The following is a 23,543-nucleotide window of genomic DNA, read 5'->3' as shown; positions in this document are numbered from 1 at the left end:
TTTATGTGGTAAATTTGCTAAGCTTAATAATAACAACAAGTTTGTATAAAAGGAAAACGAACTTGCTTTAATAAAACCGTGCAAAACAGCAAAATGTGGAACGTTCTTAGAATTCAACGAAACTTAACCCAAACGCTGGTTTACACCCAAGAATTTGTGTGGTATATTTACTAAGCTTAATAATAACTACAAGTTTGTACAAAAGGGAAACAAAATTGTTCTAATAATACAGTGCAAAATAGATAAATTTTGAACGTTTTCTCAGAATTCGAGGAAACTTGAACCGAACAGTGGTCATGACCCAAGAATTTGTGTGGTAAATTTGCTAAACGTAATAATAACTATAAGTTTGTTTAAAAGGGAAACAAACATGCTCTAATAAAACCGGGCAAAACACCTAAATTTTGAACGTTCTCAGAATTCGACGAAACTCGACCCAACTATTGGTCTAGACCCAAGAATTTGTGTGGTAAATTTGCTAAGCCTAATAATAACTACAAGTTTGTATAGAACGGAAACAAACTTGATCTAATAAAACGACGCAAAACAGCTAAATTTTGAACGTTCTCAGAATTCGACGAAACTTGACCAAATCGTTGGTCTAGACCCAAGAATTAAGTTGGTAAATTTTCTAAGCTTAATAATAACTAAAAGTTTGTATAAAAGGGAAACAAATTTCCTTTAATAAAACCGTGCAGAACAGCTAAATTTTGAACGTTCTTAGAATACGAGGAAACTTGACCCAAAAATTTGTGTGGTAAATTTGCTAAGCGTAATAATAACTACAAGTTTGTATAAAAGGGAAACGATCGTGCTTTAATAAAATAGTGCAAAACAGCTAAATGTGGAACGTTCTTAGAATTCGACGAAACTTGACTCAAACGTTGGTTTACACCCAAGAATTTGTGCGGTATATTTGTTAAGCTTAATAATAACTACAAATTTGTATAAAAGGTAAACAAAATTGTTTTAATAAAACCGTGCAAAATAGCTAAGTTTTGAACGTTTTCAGAATTGACGAAACTTGACCCAAACGTTGGTCTAGACCCAAAAATTTATGTGGTAAATTTGCTAAGCTTATGAGCTTTCATAGCTCAGTTGGTTAGAGCACTCGTTTAGTAAGCGTGAGGTCTTGAGTTCAACTTTCAATGAAATCAATTTAAATTTGCTAAGCTCAATAATAACTACAGGTTTGTATAAAAGGGAAACAAACTTGCTCTATTAAAACCGCGCAAAACATCTAAATTTCGAACGTTCTCAGAATTCGTCGAAACTTGACCAAAACGTTGGTCTAGACCCAAAAATTAATGTGGTAAATTTGCTAAACTTAATAATAACTACAAATTTGTATAAAAGCAAAACGAACTTGCTTTAATAAAACCGTGCAAAACTGCTAAATTTTGGACGTTCTTAGATTATGAGGAAACTTGACCCAAACGTTGGTCAAGACCCAAAAATTTGTTTGGTAAATTTGCTAAGCGTAATAATAACTACAAGTTTTTACAAAAGGGAAACTAAATTACTCTAATAAAACTGCACAAAACAGCTAAATTTTGAACATTCTCAGAATTCGACGAAACTAGACCAAAACGTTGGTCTAGACCCAAGAATTTATGTGGTAAATCTGCTAAGCTTAATAATAACTACAGATTTTTATAAAAGGGAAACAAACTTGCTCTATTAAAACCCCAAAAAACAGCTAAATATTGAACGTTCTCAGAATTCGACGAAACTCGACCAAAACGTTGGTCTAGACCCAAAAATTTGTGTGGTAAATTTGCTAAGCGTTATAATAACTTCAAGTTTGTATAAAAGGAAAACAAAGTTGCTCTAATATGACGAAACATGACCAAAACGTTGGTCTAGGCCCAAGAATTAATGTGGAAAATTTGCTAAGTTTAATAATAACTACAAGATTGTATAAAAGGGAAAAGAACTTGCTTTAATAAAACCGTGCGAAACAGCTAAATTTTGAACGTTCTCAGAATTCGACGAAACTTCACCAAAACGTTAGTCTAGACCCAAGAATTAATGTGGTAAATTTTCTAAGCTTAATAATAACTACAAGTTTGTATAAAAGGGAAACGAACTTACTTTAATAAAACCGTGCAAAATTGCTAAATTTTCAACGTTCTTAGAATACGACGAACCTTGACCCAAACGTTGGTATAGACCCCAGAAGTTTTATTGTAAATTTGCTAAGCGAAATAATAACTACAAGTTTGTATAAAAGGGAAACAAACTTGGTCTAATAAAACCGCGAAAAACAGCTAAATTTTGAACATTCTCAGAATTCGACGAAACATAACCAAAACGTTGGTCTAGACCCAAGAATTTATGTGGTAAATTTGCTAAGCTTAATAATAACAACAAGTTTGTATAAAAGGAAAACGAACTTGCTTTAATAAAACCGTGCAAAACAGCAAAATGTGGAACGTTCTTAGAATTCAACGAAACTTAACCCAAACGCTGGTTTACACCCAAGAATTTGTGTGGTATATTTACTAAGCTTAATAATAACTACAAGTTTGTACAAAAGGGAAACAAAATTGTTCTAATAATACAGTGCAAAATAGATAAATTTTGAACGTTTTCTCAGAATTCGAGGAAACTTGAACCGAACAGTGGTCATGACCCAAGAATTTGTGTGGTAAATTTGCTAAACGTAATAATAACTATAAGTTTGTTTAAAAGGGAAACAAACATGCTCTAATAAAACCGGGCAAAACACCTAAATTTTGAACGTTCTCAGAATTCGACGAAACTCGACCCAACTATTGGTCTAGACCCAAGAATTTGTGTGGTAAATTTGCTAAGCCTAATAATAACTACAAGTTTGTATAGAACGGAAACAAACTTGATCTAATAAAACGACGCAAAACAGCTAAATTTTGAACGTTCTCAGAATTCGACGAAACTTGACCAAATCGTTGGTCTAGACCCAAGAATTAAGTTGGTAAATTTTCTAAGCTTAATAATAACTAAAAGTTTGTATAAAAGGGAAACAAATTTCCTTTAATAAAACCGTGCAGAACAGCTAAATTTTGAACGTTCTTAGAATACGAGGAAACTTGACCCAAAAATTTGTGTGGTAAATTTGCTAAGCGTAATAATAACTACAAGTTTGTATAAAAGGGAAACGATCGTGCTTTAATAAAATAGTGCAAAACAGCTAAATGTGGAACGTTCTTAGAATTCGACGAAACTTGACTCAAACGTTGGTTTACACCCAAGAATTTGTGCGGTATATTTGTTAAGCTTAATAATAACTACAAATTTGTATAAAAGGTAAACAAAATTGTTTTAATAAAACCGTGCAAAATAGCTAAGTTTTGAACGTTTTCAGAATTGACGAAACTTGACCCAAACGTTGGTCTAGACCCAAAAATTTATGTGGTAAATTTGCTAAGCTTATGAGCTTTCATAGCTCAGTTGGTTAGAGCACTCGTTTAGTAAGCGTGAGGTCTTGAGTTCAACTTTCAATGAAATCAATTTAAATTTGCTAAGCTCAATAATAACTACAGGTTTGTATAAAAGGGAAACAAACTTGCTCTATTAAAACCGCGCAAAACATCTAAATTTCGAACGTTCTCAGAATTCGTCGAAACTTGACCAAAACGTTGGTCTAGACCCAAAAATTAATGTGGTAAATTTGCTAAACTTAATAATAACTACAAATTTGTATAAAAGCAAAACGAACTTGCTTTAATAAAACCGTGCAAAACTGCTAAATTTTGGACGTTCTTAGATTATGAGGAAACTTGACCCAAACGTTGGTCAAGACCCAAAAATTTGTTTGGTAAATTTGCTAAGCGTAATAATAACTACAAGTTTTTACAAAAGGGAAACTAAATTACTCTAATAAAACTGCACAAAACAGCTAAATTTTGAACATTCTCAGAATTCGACGAAACTAGACCAAAACGTTGGTCTAGACCCAAGAATTTATGTGGTAAATCTGCTAAGCTTAATAATAACTACAGATTTTTATAAAAGGGAAACAAACTTGCTCTATTAAAACCCCAAAAAACAGCTAAATATTGAACGTTCTCAGAATTCGACGAAACTCGACCAAAACGTTGGTCTAGACCCAAAAATTTGTGTGGTAAATTTGCTAAGCGTTATAATAACTTCAAGTTTGTATAAAAGGAAAACAAAGTTGCTCTAATATGACGAAACATGACCAAAACGTTGGTCTAGGCCCAAGAATTAATGTGGAAAATTTGCTAAGTTTAATAATAACTACAAGATTGTATAAAAGGGAAAAGAACTTGCTTTAATAAAACCGTGCGAAACAGCTAAATTTTGAACGTTCTCAGAATTCGACGAAACTTCACCAAAACGTTAGTCTAGACCCAAGAATTAATGTGGTAAATTTTCTAAGCTTAATAATAACTACAAGTTTGTATAAAAGGGAAACGAACTTACTTTAATAAAACCGTGCAAAATTGCTAAATTTTCAACGTTCTTAGAATACGACGAACCTTGACCCAAACGTTGGTATAGACCCCAGAAGTTTTATTGTAAATTTGCTAAGCGAAATAATAACTACAAGTTTGTATAAAAGGGAAACAAACTTGGTCTAATAAAACCGCGAAAAACAGCTAAATTTTGAACATTCTCAGAATTCGACGAAACATAACCAAAACGTTGGTCTAGACCCAAGAATTTATGTGGTAAATTTGCTAAGCTTAATAATAACAACAAGTTTGTATAAAAGGAAAACGAACTTGCTTTAATAAAACCGTGCAAAACAGCAAAATGTGGAACGTTCTTAGAATTCAACGAAACTTAACCCAAACGCTGGTTTACACCCAAGAATTTGTGTGGTATATTTACTAAGCTTAATAATAACTACAAGTTTGTACAAAAGGGAAACAAAATTGTTCTAATAATACAGTGCAAAATAGATAAATTTTGAACGTTTTCTCAGAATTCGAGGAAACTTGAACCGAACAGTGGTCATGACCCAAGAATTTGTCTGGTAAATTTGCTAAACGTAATAATAACTATAAGTTTGTTTAAAAGGGAAACAAACATGCTCTAATAAAACCGGGCAAAACACCTAAATTTTGAACGTTCTCAGAATTCGACGAAACTCGACCCAACTATTGGTCTAGACCCAAGAATTTGTGTGGTAAATTTGCTAAGCCTAATAATAACTACAAGTTTGTATAGAACGTAAACAAACATGATCTAATAAAACGACGCAAAACAGCTAAATTTTGAACGTTCTCAGAATTCGACGAAACTTGACCAAATCGTTGGTCTAGACCCAAGAATTAAGTTGGTAAATTTTCTAAGCTTAATAATAACTAAAAGTTTGTATAAAAGGGAAACAAATTTCCTTTAATAAAACCGTGCAGAACAGCTAAATTTTGAACGTTCTTAGAATACGAGGAAACTTGACCCAAAAATTTGTGTGGTAAATTTGCTAAGCGTAATAATAACTACAAGTTTGTATAAAAGGGAAACGATCGTGCTTTAATAAAATAGTGCAAAACAGCTAAATGTGGAACGTTCTTAGAATTCGACGAAACTTGACTCAAACGTTGGTTTACACCCAAGAATTTGTGCGGTATATTTGTTAAGCTTAATAATAACTACAAATTTGTATAAAAGGTAAACAAAATTGTTTTAATAAAACCGTGCAAAATAGCTAAGTTTTGAACGTTTTCAGAATTGACGAAACTTGACCCAAACGTTGGTCTAGACCCAAAAATTTATGTGGTAAATTTGCTAAGCTTATGAGCTTTCATAGCTCAGTTGGTTAGAGCACTCGTTTAGTAAGCGTGAGGTCTTGAGTTCAACTTTCAATGAAAGCAATTTAAATTTGCTAAGCTCAATAATAACTACAGGTTTGTATAAAAGGGAAACAAACTTGCTCTATTAAAACCGCGCAAAACATCTAAATTTCGAACGTTCTCAGAATTCGTCGAAACTTGACCAAAACGTTGGTCTAGACCCAAAAATTAATGTGGTAAATTTGCTAAACTTAATAATAACTACAAATTTGTATAAAAGCAAAACGAACTTGCTTTAATAAAACCGTGCAAAACTGCTAAATTTTGAACGTTCTTAGATTACGAGGAAACTTGACCCAAACGTTGGTCAAGACCCAAAAATTTGTTTGGTAAATTTGCTATGCGTAATAATAACTACAAGTTTTTACAAAAGGGAAACTAAATTACTCTAATAAAACTGCGCAAAACAGCTAAATTTTGAACATTCTCAGAATTCGACGAAACTAGACCAAAACGTTGGTCTAGACCCAAGAATTTATGTGGTAAATCTGCTAAGCTTAATAATAACTACAGATTTTTATAAAAGGGAAACAAACTTGCTCTATTAAAACCCCAAAAAACAGCTAAATATTGAACGTTCTCAGAATTCGACGAAACTCGACCAAAACGTTGGTCTAGACCCAAAAATTTGTGTGGTAAATTTGCTAAGCGTTATAATAACTTCAAGTTTGTATAAAAGGGAAACAAAGTTGCTCTAATATGACGAAACATGACCAAAACGTTGGTCTAGGCCCAAGAATTAATGTGGAAAATTTGCTAAGTTTAATAATAACTACAAGATTGTATAAAAGGGAAAAGAACTTGCTTTAATAAAACCGTGCGAAACAGCTAAATTTTGAACGTTCTCAGAATTCGACGAAACTTCACCAAAACGTTAGTCTAGACCCAAGAATTAATGTGGTAAATTTTCTAAGCTTAATAATAACTACAAGTTTGTATAAAAGGGAAACGAACTTACTTTAATAAAACCGTGCAAAATTGCTAAATTTTCAACGTTCTTAGAATACGACGAACCTTGACCCAAACGTTGGTATAGACCCCAGAAGTTTTATTGTAAATTTGCTAAGCGAAATAATAACTACAAGTTTGTATAAAAGGAAAACAAACTTGGTCTAATAAAACCGCGAAAAACAGCTAAATTTTGAACATTCTCAGAATTCGACGAAACATAACCAAAACGTTGGTCTAGACCCAAGAATTTATGTGGTAAATTTGCTAAGCTTAATAATAACAACAAGTTTGTATAAAAGGAAAACGAACTTGCTTTAATAAAACCGTGCAAAACAGCAAAATGTGGAACGTTCTTAGAATTCAACGAAACTTAACCCAAACGCTGGTTTACACCCAAGAATTTGTGTGGTATATTTACTAAGCTTAATAATAACTACAAGTTTGTACAAAAGGGAAACAAAATTGTTCTAATAATACAGTGCAAAATAGATAAATTTTGAACGTTTTCTCAGAATTCGAGGAAACTTGAACCGAACAGTGGTCATGACCCAAGAATTTGTGTGGTAAATTTGCTAAACGTAATAATAACTATAAGTTTGTTTAAAAGGGAAACAAACATGCTCTAATAAAACCGGGCAAAACACCTAAATTTTGAACGTTCTCAGAAATCGACAAAACTCGACCCAACTATTGGTCTAGACCCAAGAATTTGTGTGGTAAATTTGCTAAGCCTAATAATAACTACAAGTTTGTATAGAACGGAAACAAACTTGATCTAATAAAACGACGCAAAACAGCTAAATTTTGAACGTTCTCAGAATTCGACGAAACTTGACCAAATCGTTGGTCTAGACCCAAGAATTAAGTTGGTAAATTTTCTAAGCTTAATAATAACTAAAAGTTTGTATAAAAGGGAAACAAATTTCCTTTAATAAAACCGTGCAGAACAGCTAAATTTTGAACGTTCTTAGAATACGAGGAAACTTGACCCAAAAATTTGTGTGGTAAATTTGCTAAGCGTAATAATAACTACAAGTTTGTATAAAAGGGAAACGATCGTGCTTTAATAAAATAGTGCAAAACAGCTAAATGTGGAACGTTCTTAGAATTCGACGAAACTTGACTCAAACATTGGTTTACACCCAAGAATTTGTGCGGTATATTTGTTAAGCTTAATAATAACTACAAATTTGTATAAAAGGTAAACAAAATTGTTTTAATAAAACCGTGCAAAATAGCTAAGTTTTGAACGTTTTCAGAATTCGACGAAACTTAACCCAAACGTTGGTCTAGACCCAAAAATTTATGTGGTAAATTTGCTAAGCTTATGAGCTTTCATAGCTCAGTTGGTTAGAGCACTCGTTTAGTAAGCGTGAGGTCTTGAGTTCAACTTTCAATGAAATCAATTTAAATTTGCTAAGCTCAATAATAACTACAGGTTTGTATAAAAGGGAAACAAACTTGCTCTATTAAAACCGCGCAAAACATCTAAATTTCGAACGTTCTCAGAATTCGTCGAAACTTGACCAAAACGTTGGTCTAGACCCAAAAATTAATGTGGTAAATTTGCTAAACTTAATAATAACTACAAATTTGTATAAAAGCAAAACGAACTTGCTTTAATAAAACCGTGCAAAACTGCTAAATTTTGAACGTTCTTAGATTACGAGGAAACTTGACCCAAACGTTGGTCAAGACCCAAAAATTTGTTTGGTAAATTTGCTAAGCGTAATAATAACTACAAGTTTTTACAAAAGGGAAACTAAATTACTCTAATAAAACTGCGCAAAACAGCTAAATTTTGAACATTCTCAGAATTCGACGAAACTAGACCAAAACGTTGGTCTAGACCCAAGAATTTATGTGGTAAATCTGCTAAGCTTAATAATAACTACAGATTTTTATAAAAGGGAAACAAACTTGCTCTATTAAAACCCCAAAAAACAGCTAAATATTGAACGTTCTCAGAATTCGACGAAACTCGACCAAAACGTTGGTCTAGACCCAAAAATTTGTGTGTTAAATTTGCTAAGCGTTATAATAACTTCAAGTTTGTATAAAAGGGAAACAAAGTTGCTCTAATATGACGAAACATGACCAAAACGTTGGTCTAGGCCCAAGAATTAATGTGGAAAATTTGCTAAGTTTAATAATAACTACAAGATTGTATAAAAGGGAAAAGAACTTGCTTTAATAAAACCGTGCGAAACAGCTAAATTTTGAACGTTCTCAGAATTCGACGAAACTTCACCAAAACGTTAGTCTAGACCCAAGAATTAATGTGGTAAATTTTCTAAGCTTAATAATAACTACAAGTTTGTATAAAAGGGAAACGAACTTACTTTAATAAAACCGTGCAAAACAACTAAATTTTCAACGTTCTTAGAATACGACGAACCTTGACCCAAACGTTGGTATAGACCCCAGAAGTTTTATTGTAAATTTGCTAAGAGAAATAATAACTACAAGTTTGTATAAAAGGAAAACAAACCTTGTCTAATAAAACCGCGAAAAACAGCTAAATTTTGAACGTTCTCAGAATTCGACGAAACATAACCAAAACGTTGCTCTAGAACCAAGAATTTATGTGGTAAATTTGCTAAGCTTAATAATAACAACAAGTTTGTATAAAAGGAAAACGAACTTGCTTTAATAAAACCGTGCAAAACAGCAAAATGTGGAACGTTCTTAGAATTCAACGAAACTTAACCCAAACGCTGGTTTACACCCAAGAATTTGTGTGGTATATTTACTAAGCTTAATAATAACTACAAGTTTGTACAAAAGGGAAACAAAATTGTTCTAATAATACAGTGCAAAATAGATAAATTTTGAACGTTTTCTCAGAATTCGAGGAAACTTGAACCGAACAGTGGTCATGACCCAAGAATTTGTGTGGTAAATTAGCTAAACGTAATAATAACTATAAGTTTGTTTAAAAGGGAAACAAACATGCTCTAATAAAACCGGGCAAAACACCAAATTTTGAACGTTCTCAGAATTCGACGAAACTCGACCCAACTATTGGTCTAGACCCAAGAATTTGTGTGGTAAATTTGCTAAGCCTAATAATAACTACAAGTTTGTATAGAACGGAAACAAACTTGATCTAATAAAACGACGCAAAACAGCTAAATTTTGAACGTTCTCAGAATTCGACGAAACTTGACCAAATCGTTGGTCTAGACCCAAGAATTAAGTTGGTAAATTTTCTAAGCTGAATAATAACTAAAAGTTTGTATAAAAGGGAAACATATTTCCTTTAATAAAACCGTGCAGAACAGCTAAATTTTGAACGTTCTTAGAATACGAGGAAACTTGACCCAAAAATTTGTGTGGTAAATTTGCTAAGCGTAATAATAACTACAAGTTTGTATAAAAGGGAAACGATCGTGCTTTAATAAAATAGTGCAAAACAGCTAAATGTGGAACGTTCTTAGAATTCGACGAAACTTGACTCAAACGTTGGTTTACACCCAAGAATTTGTGCGGTATATTTGTTAAGCTTAATAATAACTACAAATTTGTATAAAAGGTAAACAAAATTGTTTTAATAAAACCGTGCAAAATAGCTAAGTTTTGAACGTTTTCAGAATTGACGAAACTTGACCCAAACGTTGGTCTAGACCCAAAAATTTATGTGGTAAATTTGCTAAGCTTATGAGCTTTCATAGCTCAGTTGGTTAGAGCACTCGTTTAGTAAGCGTGAGGTCTTGAGTTCAACTTTCAATGAAAGCAATTTAAATTTGCTAAGCTCAATAATAACTACAGGTTTGTATAAAAGGGAAACAAACTTGCTCTATTAAAACCGCGCAAAACATCTAAATTTCGAACGTTCTCAGAATTCGTCGAAACTTGACCAAAACGTTGGTCTAGACCCAAAAATTAATGTGGTAAATTTGCTAAACTTAATAATAACTACAAATTTGTATAAAAGCAAAACGAACTTGCTTTAATAAAACCGTGCAAAACTGCTAAATTTTGAACGTTCTTAGATTACGAGGAAACTTGACCCAAACGTTGGTCAAGACCCAAAAATTTGTTTGGTAAATTTGCTAAGCGTAATAATAACTACAAGTTTTTACAAAAGGGAAACTAAATTACTCTAATAAAACTGCGCAAAACAGCTAAAATTTGAACATTCTCAGAATTCGACGAAACTAGACCAAAACGTTGGTCTAGACCCAAGAATTTATGTGGTAAATCTGCTAAGCTTAATAATAACTATAGATTTTTATAAAAGGGAAACAAACTTGCTCTATTAAAACCCCAAAAAACAGCTAAATATTGAACGTTCTCAGAATTCGACGAAACTCGACCAAAACGTTGGTCTAGACCCAAAAATTTGTGTGGTAAATTTGCTAAGCGTTATAATAACTTCAAGTTTGTATAAAAGGGAAACAAAGTTGCTCTAATATGACGAAACATGACCAAAACGTTGGTCTAGGCCCAAGAATTAATGTGGAAAATTTGCTAAGTTTAATAATAACTACAAGATTGTATAAAAGGGAAAAGAACTTGCTTTAATAAAACCGTGCGAAACAGCTAAATTTTGAACGTTCTCAGAATTCGACGAAACTTCACCAAAACGTTAGTCTAGACCCAAGAATTAATGTGGTAAATTTTCTAAGCTTAATAATAACTACAAGTTTGTATAAAAGGGAAACGAACTTACTTTAATAAAACCGTGCAAAACAGCTAAATTTTCAACGTTCTTAGAATACGACGAACCTTGACCCAAACGTTGGTATAGACCCCAGAAGTTTTATTGTAAATTTGCTAAGCGAAATAATAACTACAAGTTTGTATAAAAGGGAAACAAACTTGGTCTAATAAAACCGCGAAAAACAGCTAAATTTTGAACATTATCAGAATTCGACGAAACATAACCAAAACGTTGGTCTAGACCCAAGAATTTATGTGGTAAATTTGCTAAGCTTAATAATAACAACAAGTTTGTATAAAAGGAAAACGAACTTGCTTTAATAAAACCGTGCAAAACAGCAAAATGTGGAACGTTCTTAGAATTCGACGAAACTTGACCCAAACGCTGGTTTACACCCAAGAATTTGTGTGGTATATTTACTAAGCTTAATAATAACTACAAGTTTGTACAAAAGGGAAACAAAATTGTTCTAATAAAACAGTTCAAAATAGCTAAATTTTGAACGTTCTCAGAATTCGAGGAAACTTGAACCGAATAGTGGTCATGACCCAAGAATTTGTGTGGTAAATTTGCTAAACGTAATAATAACTATAAGTTTGTTTAAAAGGGAAACAAACATGCTCTAATAAAACTGGGCAAAACAGCTAAATTTTGAACGTTCTCAGAATTCGACGAAACTCGACCCAACTATTGGTCTAGACCCAAGAATTTGTGTGGTAAATTTGCTAAGCTTAATAATAACTACAAGTTTGTATAGAACGGAAACAAACTTGATCTAATAAAACGACGCAAAACAGCTAAATTTTGAACGTTCTCAGAATTCGACGAAACTTGACCAAATCGTTGGTCTAGACCCAAGAATTAAGTTGGTAAATTTTCTAAGCTTAATAATAACTAAAAGTTTGTATAAAAGGGAAACAAATTTCCTTTAATAAAACCGTGCAGAACAGCTAAATTTTGAACGTTCTTAGAATACGAGGAAACTTGACCCAAAAATTAATGTGGTAAATTTGCTAAGCGTAATAATAACTACAAGTTTGTATAAAAGGGAAACGATCGTGCTTTAATAAAATAGTGCAAAACAGCTAAATGTGGAACGTTCTTAGAATTCGACGAAACTTGACTCAAACGTTGGTTTACACCCAAGAATTTGTGCGGTATATTTGTTAAGCTTAATAATAACTACAAATTTGTATAAAAGGTAAACAAAATTGTTTTAATAAAACCGTGCAAAATAGCTAAGTTTTGAACGTTTTCAGAATTGACGAAACTTGACCCAAACGTTGGTCTAGACCCAAAAATTTATGTGGTAAATTTGCTAAGCTTATGAGCTTTCATAGCTCAGTTGGTTAGAGCACTCGTTTAGTAAGCGTGAGGTCTTGAGTTCAACTTTCAATGAAAGCAATTTAAATTTGCTAAGCTCAATAATAACTACAGGTTTGTATAAAAGGGAAACAAACTTGCTCTATTAAAACCGCGCAAAACATCTAAATTTCGAACGTTCTCAGAATTCGTCGAAACTTGACCAAAACGTTGGTCTAGACCCAAAAATTAATGTGGTAAATTTGCTAAACTTAATAATAACTACAAATTTGTATAAAAGCAAAACGAACTTGCTTTAATAAAACCGTGCAAAACTGCTAAATTTTGAACGTTCTTAGATTACGAGGAAACTTGACCCAAACGTTGGTCAAGACCCAAAAATTTGTTTGGTAAATTTGCTAAGCGTAATAATAACTACAAGTTTTTACAAAAGGGAAACTAAATTACTCTAATAAAACTGCGCAAAACAGCTAAAATTTGAACATTCTCAGAATTCGACGAAACTAGACCAAAACGTTGGTCTAGACCCAAGAATTTATGTGGTAAATCTGCTAAGCTTAATAATAACTACAGATTTTTATAAAAGGAAAACAAACTTGCTCTATTAAAACCCCAAAAAACAGCTAAATATTGAACGTTCTCAGAATTCGACGAAACTCGACCAAAACGTTGGTCTAGACCCAAAAATTTGTGTGGTAAATTTGCTAAGCGTTATAATAACTTCAAGTTTGTATAAAAGGGAAACAAAGTTGCTCTAATATGACGAAACATGACCAAAACGTTGGTCTAGGCCCAAGAATTAATGTGGAAAATTTGCTAAGTTTAATAATAACTACAAGATTGTATAAAAGGGAAAAGAACTTGCTTTAATAAAACCGTGCGAAACAGCTAAATTTTGAACGTTCTCAGAATTCGACGAAACTTCACCAAAACGTTAGTCTAGACCCAAGAATTAATGTGGTAAATTTTCTAAGCTTAATAATAACTACAAGTTTGTATAAAAGGGAAACGAACTTACTTTAATAAAACCGTGCAAAACAGCTAAATTTTCAACGTTCTTAGAATACGACGAACCTTGACCCAAACGTTGGTATAGACCCCAGAAGTTTTATTGTAAATTTGCTAAGCGAAATAATAACTACAAGTTTGTATAAAAGGGAAACAAACTTGGTCTAATAAAACCGCGAAAAACAGCTAAATTTTGAACATTATCAGAATTCGACGAAACATAACCAAAACGTTGGTCTAGACCCAAGAATTTATGTGGTAAATTTGCTAAGCTTAATAATAACAACAAGTTTGTATAAAAGGAAAACGAACTTGCTTTAATAAAACCGTGCAAAACAGCAAAATGTGGAACGTTCTTAGAATTCGACGAAACTTGACCCAAACGCTGGTTTACACCCAAGAATTTGTGTGGTATATTTACTAAGCTTAATAATAACTACAAGTTTGTACAAAAGGGAAACAAAATTGTTCTAATAAAACAGTTCAAAATAGCTAAATTTTGAACGTTCTCAGAATTCGAGGAAACTTGAACCGAATAGTGGTCATGACCCAAGAATTTGTGTGGTAAATTTGCTAAACGTAATAATAACTATAAGTTTGTTTAAAAGGGAAACAAACATGCTCTAATAAAACCGGGCAAAACACCTAAATTTTGAACGTTCTCAGAATTCGACGAAACTCGACCCAACTATTGGTCTAGACCCAAGAATTTGTGTGGTAAATTTGCTAAGCTTAATAATAACTACAAGTTTGTATAGAACGGAAACAAACTTGATCTAATAAAACGACGCAAAACAGCTAAATTTTGAACGTTCTCAGAATTCGACGAAACTTGACCAAATCGTTGGTCTAGACCCAAGAATTAAGTTGGTAAATTTTCTAAGCTTAATAATAACTAAAAGTTTGTATAAAAGGGAAACAAATTTCCTTTAATAAAACCGTGCAGAACAGCTAAATTTTGAACGTTCTTAGAATACGAGGAAACTTGACCCAAAAATTAATGTGGTAAATTTGCTAAGCGTAATAATAACTACAAGTTTGTATAAAAGGGAAACGATCGTGCTTTAATAAAATAGTGCAAAACAGCTAAATGTGGAACGTTCTTAGAATTCGACGAAACTTGACTCAAACGTTGGTTTACACCCAAGAATTTGTGCGGTATATTTGTTAAGCTTAATAATAACTACAAATTTGTATAAAAGGTAAACAAAATTGTTTTAATAAAACCATGCAAAATAGCTAAGTTTTGAACGTTTTCAGAATTGACGAAACTTGACCCAAACGTTGGTCTAGACCCAAAAATTTATGTGGTAAATTTGCTAAGCTTATGAGCTTTCATAGCTCAGTTGGTTAGAGCACTCGTTTAGTAAGCGTGAGGTCTTGAGTTCAACTTTCAATGAAAGCAATTTAAATTTGCTAAGCTCAATAATAACTACAGGTTTGTATAAAAGGGAAACAAACTTGCTCTATTAAAACCGCGCAAAACATCTAAATTTCGAACGTTCTCAGAATTCGTCGAAACTTGACCAAAACGTTGGTCTAGACCCAAAAATTAATGTGGTAAATTTGCTAAATTTAATAATAACTACAAATTTGTATAAAAGCAAAACGAACTTGCTTTAATAAAACCGTGCAAAACTGCTAAATTTTGAACGTTGTTAGATTACGAGGAAACTTGACCCAAACGTTGGTCAAGACCCAAAAATTTGTGTGGTAAATTTGCTAAGGGTAATAATAACTACAAGTTTTTACAAAAGGGAAACTAAATTACTCTAATAAAACTGCGCAAAACAGCTAAATTTTGAACATTTTCAGAGTTCGACGAAACTAGACCAAAACGTTGGTCTAGACCCAAGAATTTATGTGGTAAATCTGCTAAGCTTAATAATAACTACAGATTTTTATAAAAGGGAAACAAACTTGCTCTATTAAAACCCCGAAAAACAGCTAAATATTGAACGTTCTCAGAATTCGACGAAACTCGACCAAAACGTTGGTCTAGACCCAAAAATTTGTGTCGTAAATTTGCTAAGCGTTATAATAACTACAAGTTTGTATAAAAGGGAAACAAAGTTGCTCTAATATGACGAAACATGACCAAAACGTTGGTCTAGGCCCAAGAATTAATGTGGAAAATTTGCTAAGTTTAATAATAACTACAAGATTGTATAAAAGGGAAAAGAACTTGCTTTAATAAAACCGTGCGAAACAGCTAAATTTTGAACGTTCTCAGAATTCGACGAAACTTCACCAAAATGTTAGTCTAGACCCAAGAATTAATGTGGTAAATTTTCTAAGCGTAATAATAACTACAAGTTTGTATAAAAGGGAAACGAACTTACTTTAATAAAACCGTTCAAAACAGCTAAATTTTCAACGTTCTTAGAATACGACGAACCTTGACCCAAACGTTGGTATAGACCCCAGAAGTTTTATTGTAAATTTGCTAAGCGAAATAATAACTACAAGTTTGTATAAAAGGGAAAAACAGCTAAATTTTGAACATTCTCATAATTCGACGAAACATAACCAAAACGTTGGTCTAGACCCAAGAATTTATGTGGTAAATTTGCTAAGCTTAATAATAACAACAAGTTTGTATAAAAGGAAAACGAACTTGCTTTAATAAAACTGTGCAAAACAGCAAAATGTGGAACGTTCTTAGAATTCAACCAAACTTAACCCAAACGCTGGTTTACACCCAAGAATTTGTGTGGTATATTTACTAAGCTTAATAATAACTACAAGTTTGTACAAAAGGGAAACAAAATTGTTCTAATAATACAGTGCAAAATAGCTAAATTTTGAACGTTCTCAGAATTCGAGGAAACTTGAACCGAACAGTGGTCATGACCCAAGAATTTGTGTGGTAAATTTGCTAAACGTAATAATAACTATAAGTTTGTTTAAAAGGGAAACAAACATGCTCTAATAAAACCGGGCAAAACACCTAAATTTTGAACGTTCTCAGAATTCGACGAAACTCGACCCAAACATTGGTCTAGATCCAAGAATTTGTGTGGTAAATTTGCTAAGCCTAATAATAACTACAAGTTTGTATAGAACGGAAACAAACTTGATCTAATAAAACGACGCAAAACAGCTAAATTTTGAACGTTCTCAGAATTCGACGAAACTTGACCAAATCGTTGGTCTAGACCCAAGAATTAAGTTGGTAAATTTTCTAAGCTTAATAATAACTAAAAGTTTGTATAAAAGGGAAACAAATTTCCTTTAATAAAACCGTGCAGAACAGCTAAATTTTGAACGTTCTTAGAATACGAGGAAACTTGACCCAAAAATTTGTGTGGTAAATTTGCTAAGCGTAATAATAACTACAAGTTTGTATAAAAGGGAAACGATCGTGCTTTAATAAAATAGTGCAAAACAGCTAAATGTGGAACGTTCTTAGAATTCGACGAAACTTGACTCAAACGTTGGTTTACACCCAAGAATTTGTGCGGTATATTTGTTAAGCTTAATAATAACTACAAATTTGTATAAAAGGTAAACAAAATTGTTTTAATAAAACCATGCAAAATAGCTAAGTTTTGAACGTTTTCAGAATTGACGAAACTTGACCCAAACGTTGGTCTAGACCCAAAAATTTATGTGGTAAATTTGCTAAGCTTATGAGCTTTCATAGCTCAGTTGGTTAGAGCACTCGTTTAGTAAGCGTGAGGTCTTGAGTTCAACTTTCAATGAAAGCAATTTAAATTTGCTAAGCTCAATAATAACTACAGGTTTGTATAAAAGGGAAACAAACTTGCTCTATTAAAACCGCGCAAAACATCTAAATTTCGAACGTTCTCAGAATTCGTCGAAACTTGACCAAAACGTTGGTCTAGACCCAAAAATTAATGTGGTAAATTTGCTAAATTTAATAATAACTACAAATTTGTATAAAAGCAAAACGAACTTGCTTTAATAAAACCGTGCAAAACTGCTAAATTTTGAACGTTGTTAGATTACGAGGAAACTTGACCCAAACGTTGGTCAAGACCCAAAAATTTGTGTGGTAAATTTGCTAAGGGTAATAATAACTACAAGTTTTTACAAAAGGGAAACTAAATTACTCTAATAAAACTGCGCAAAACAGCTAAATTTTGAACATTTTCAGAGTTCGACGAAACTAGACCAAAACGTTGGTCTAGACCCAAGAATTTATGTGGTAAATCTGCTAAGCTTAATAATAACTACAGATTTTTATAAAAGGGAAACAAACTTGCTCTATTAAAACCCCGAAAAACAGCTAAATATTGAACGTTCTCAGAATTCGACGAAACTCGACCAAAACGTTGGTCTAGACCCAAAAATTTGTGTCGTAAATTTGCTAAGCGTTATAATAACTACAAGTTTGTATAAAAGGGAAACAAAGTTGCTCTAATATGACGAAACATGACCAAAACGTTGGTCTAGGCCCAAGAATTAATGTGGAAAATTTGCTAAGTTTAATAATAACTACAAGATTGTATAAAAGGGAAAAGAACTTGCTTTAATAAAACCGTGCGAAACAGCTAAATTTTGAACGTTCTCAGAATTCGACGAAACTTCACCAAAACGTTAGTCTAGACCCAAGAATTAATGTGGTAAATTTTCTAAGCGTAATAATAACTACAAGTTTGTATAAAAGGGAAACGAACTTACTTTAATAAAACCGTTCAAAACAGCTAAATTTTCAACGTTCTTAGAATACGACGAACCTTGACCCAAACGTTGGTATAGACCCCAGAAGTTTTATTGTAAATTTGCTAAGCGAAATAATAACTACAAGTTTGTATAAAAGGGAAAAACAGCTAAATTTTGAACATTCTCATAATTCGACGAAACATAACCAAAACGTTGGTCTAGACCCAAGAATTTATGTGGTAAATTTGCTAAGCTTAATAATAACAACAAGTTTGTATAAAAGGAAAACGAACTTGCTTTAATAAAACTGTGCAAAACAGCAAAATGTGGAACGTTCTTAGAATTCAACCAAACTTAACCCAAACGCTGGTTTACACCCAAGAATTTGTGTGGTATATTTACTAAGCTTAATAATAACTACAAGTTTGTACAAAAGGGAAACAAAATTGTTCTAATAATACAGTGCAAAATAGCTAAATTTTGAACGTTCTCAGAATTCGAGGAAACTTGAACCGAACAGTGGTCATGACCCAAGAATTTGTGTGGTAAATTTGCTAAACGTAATAATAACTATAAGTTTGTTTAAAAGGGAAACAAACATGCTCTAATAAAACCGGGCAAAACAGCTAAATTTTGAACGTTCTCAGAATTCGACGAAACTCGACCCAAACATTGGTCTAGATCCAAGAATTTGTGTGGTAAATTTGCTAAGCCTAATAATAACTACAAGTTTGTATAGAACGGAAACAAACTTGATCTAATAAAACGACGCAAAACAGCTAAATTTTGAACGTTCTCAGAATTCGACGAAACTTGACCAAATCGTTGGTCTAGACCCAAGAATTAAGTTGGTAAATTTTCTAAGCTTAATAATAACTAAAAGTTTGTATAAAAGGGAAACAAATTTCCTTTAATAAAACCGTGCAGAACAGCTAAATTTTGAACGTTCTTAGAATACGAGGAAACTTGACCCAAAAATTTGTGTGGTATATTTGCTAAGCGTAATAATAACTACAAGTGTGTATAAAAGGGAAACGATCGTGCTTTAATAAAATAGTGCAAAACAGCTAAATGTGGAACGTTCTTAGAATTCGACGAAACTTGACTCAAACGTTGGTTTACACCCAAGAATTTGTGCGGTATATTTGTTAAGCTTAATAATAACTACATATTTGTATAAAAGGTAAACAAAATTGTTTTAATAAAACCGTGCAAAATAGCTAAGTTTTGAACGTTTTCAGAATTCGACGAAACTTCACCCAAACGTTGGTCTAGACCCAAAAATTTATGTGGTAAATTTGCTAAGCTTATGAGCTTTCATAGCTCAGTTGGTTAGAGCACTCGTTTAGTAAGCGTGAGGTCTTGAGTTCAACTTTCAATGAAAGCAATTTAAATTTGCTAGGCTCAATAATAACTACAGGTTTGTATAAAAGGGAAACAAACTTGCTCTATTAAAACTGCGCAAAATATCTAAATTTCGAACGTTCTCAGAATTCGTCGAAACTTGACCAAAACGTTGGTCTAGACCCAAAAATTAATGTGGTAAATTTGCTAAACTTAATAATAACTACAAATTTATATAAAAGCAAAACGAACTTGCTTTAATAAAACCGTGCAAAACTGCTAAATTTTGAACGTTCTTAGATTACGAGGAAACTTGACCCAAACGTTGGTCAAGACCCAAAAATTTGTGTGGTAAATTTGCTAAGCGTAATAATAACTACAAGTTTTTACAAAAGGGAAACTAAATTACTCTAATAAAACTGCGCAAAACAGCTAAATTTTGAACATTCTCAGAATTCGACGAAACTAGACCAAAACGTTGGTCTAGACCCAAGAATTTATGTGGTAAATCTGCTAAGCTTAATAATAACTACAGATTTTTATAAAAGGGAAACAAACTTGCTCTATTAAAACCCCAAAAAACAGCTAAATATTGAACGTTCTCAGAATTCGACGAAACTTGACCAAAACGTTGGTCTAGACCAAAAAATTTGTATGGTAAATTTGCTAAGCGTTATAATAATTTCAAGTTTGTATAAAAGGGAAACAAAGTTGCTCTAATATGTCGAAACATGACCAAAACGTTGGTCTAGGCCCAAGAATTAATGTGGAAAATTTGCTAAGTTTAATAATAACTACAAGATTGTATAAAAGGGAAAAGAACTTGCTTTAATAAAACCGTGCGAAACAGCTAAATTTTGAACGTTCTCAGAATTCGACGAAACTTCACCAAAACGTTAGTCTAGACCCAAGAATTAATGTGGTAAATTTTCTAAGCTTAATAATAACTACAAGTTTGTATAAAAGGGAAACGAACTTACTTTAATAAAACCGTGCAAAACAGCTAAATTTTCAACGTTCTTAGAATACGACGAACCTTGACCCAAACGTTGGTATAGATCCCAGAAGTTTTATTGTAAATTTGCTAAGCGAAATAATAACTACAAGTTTGTATAAAAGGGAAACAAACTTGGTCTAATAAAACCGCGAAAAACAGCTAAATTTTGAACATTATCAGAATTCGACGAAACATAACCAAAACGTTGGTCTAGACCCAAGAATTTATGTGGTAAATTTGCTAAGCTTAATAATAACAACAAGTTTGTATAAAAGGAAAACGAACTTGCTTTAATAAAACCGTGCAAAACAGCAAAACGTTCTTAGAATTCGACGAAACTTGACCCAAACGCTGGTTTACACCCAAGAATTTGTGTGGTACATTTACTAAGCTTAATAATAACTACATGTTTGTACAAAAGGGAAACAAAATTGTTCTAATAAAACAGTTCAAAATAGCTAAATTTTGAACGTTCTCAGAATTCGAGGAAACTTGACCCAAACAGTGGTCAAGACCCAAGAATTTGTGTGGTAAATTTGCTAAACGTAATAATAACTATAAATTTGTATAAAAGGGAAACAAACATGCTCAAATAAAACCGGGCAAAACACCTAAATTTTGAACGTTCTCAGAAATCGACGAAACTCGACCCAAACGTTGGTCTAGACCCAAGAATTTGTGTGGTAAATTTGCTAAGCCTAATAATAACTACAAGTTTGTATAGAAGGGAAAGAAACTTGATCTAATAAAACGACGCAAAACAGCTAAATTTTGAACGTTCTCAGAATTCGACGAAACTTGACCAAATCGTTGGTCTAGACCCAAGAATTAAGTTGGTAAATTTTCTAAGCTTAATAATAACTAAAAGTTTGTATAAAAGGGAAACAAATTTCCTTTAATAAAACCGTGCAGAACAGCTAAATTTTGAACGTTCTTAGAATTCGAGGAAACTTGACCCAAAAATTTGTGTGGTAAATTTGCTAAGCGTGATAATAACTACAAGTTTGTATAAAAGGGAAACGATCGTGCTTTAATAAAATAGTGCAAAACAGCCAAATGTGGAACGTTCTTAGAATTCGACGAAACTTGACTCAAACGTTGGTTTACACCCAAGAATTTGTGCGGTATATTTGTTAAGCATAATAATAACTACAAATTTGTATAAAAGGTAAACAAAATTGTTTTAATAAAACCGTGCAAAATAGCTAAGTTTTGAACGTTTTCAGAATTCGACGAAACTTGACCCAAACGTTGGTCTAGACCCAAAAATTTATGTGGTAAATTTGCTAAGCTTATGATTTCATAGCTCAGTTGGTTAGAGCACTCGTTTAGTAAGCGTGAGGTCTTGAGTTCAACTTTCAATGAAAGCAATTTAAATTTGCTAAGCTCAATAATAACTACAGGTTTGTATAAAAGGGAAACAAACTTGCTCTATTAAAACCGCGCAAAACATCTAAATTTCGAACGTTCTCAGAATTCGTCGAAACTTGACCAAAACGTTGGTCTAGACCCAAAAATTAATGTGGTAAATTTGCTAAACTTAATAATAACTACAAATTTGTATAAAAGCAAAACGAACTTGCTTTAATAAAACCGTGCAAAACTGCTAAATTTTGAACGTTCTTAGATTACGAGGAAACTTGACCCAAACGTTGGTCAAGACCCAAAAATTTGTGTGGTAAATTTGCTAAGCGTAATAATAACTACAAGTTTTTACAAAAGGGAAACTAAATTACTCTAATAAAACTGCGCAAAACAGCTAAATTTTGAACATTTTCAGAATTCGACGAAACTAGACCAAAACGTTGGTCTAGACCCAAGAATTTATGTGGTAAATCTGCTAAGCTTAATAATAACTACAGATTTTTATAAAAGGGAAACAAACTTGCTCTATTAAAACCCCAAAAAACAGCTAAATATTGAACGTTCTCAGAATTCGACGAAACTTGACCAAAACGTTGGTCTAGACCAAAAAATTTGTATGGTAAATTTGCTAAGCGTTATAATAACTTCAAGTTTGTATAAAAGGGAAACAAAGTTGCTCTAATATGTCGAAACATGACCAAAACGTTGGTCTAGGCCCAAGAATTAATGTGGAAAATTTGCTAAGTTTAATAATAACTACAAGATTGTATAAAAGGGAAAAGAACTTGCTTTAATAAAACCGTGCGAAACAGCTAAATTTTGAACGTTCTCAGAATTCGACGAAACTTCACCAAAACGTTAGTCTAGACCCAAGAATTAATGTGGTAAATTTTCTAAGCTTAATAATAACTACAAGTTTGTATAAAAGGGAAACGAACTTACTTTAATAAAACCGTGCAAAACAGCTAAATTTTCAACGTTCTTAGAATACGACGAACCTTGACCCAAACGTTGGTATAGACCCCAGAAGTTTTATTGTAAATTTGCTAAGCGAAATAATAACTACAAGTTTGTATAAAAGGGAAACAAACTTGGTCTAATAAAACCGCGAAAAACAGCTAAATTTTGAACATTATCAGAATTCGACGAAACATAACCAAAACGTTGGTCTAGACCCAAGAATTTATGTGGTAAATTTGCTAAGCTTAATAATAACAACAAGTTTGTATAAAAGGAAAACGAACTTGATTTAATAAAACCGTGCAAAACAGCAAAATGTGGAACGTTCTTAGAATTCGACGAAACTTGACCCAAACGCTGGTTTACACCCAAGAATTTGTGTGGTATATTTACTAAGCTTAATAATAACTACAAGTTTGTACAAAAGGGAAACAAAATTGTTCTAATAAAACAGTTCAAAATAGCTAAATTTTGAACGTTCTCAGAATTCGAGGAA

This window comes from Sesamum indicum, linkage group LG7 (assembly GCF_026168435.1).
Source record: "Sesamum indicum cultivar Baizhima isolate 11 linkage group LG7, ASM2616843v1, whole genome shotgun sequence".
Taxonomy (NCBI): Eukaryota; Viridiplantae; Streptophyta; class Magnoliopsida; order Lamiales; family Pedaliaceae; genus Sesamum; species Sesamum indicum.
The sequence above is the reverse complement of the archived record's forward strand: the minus strand, read 5'-3'. Positions refer to the sequence as shown.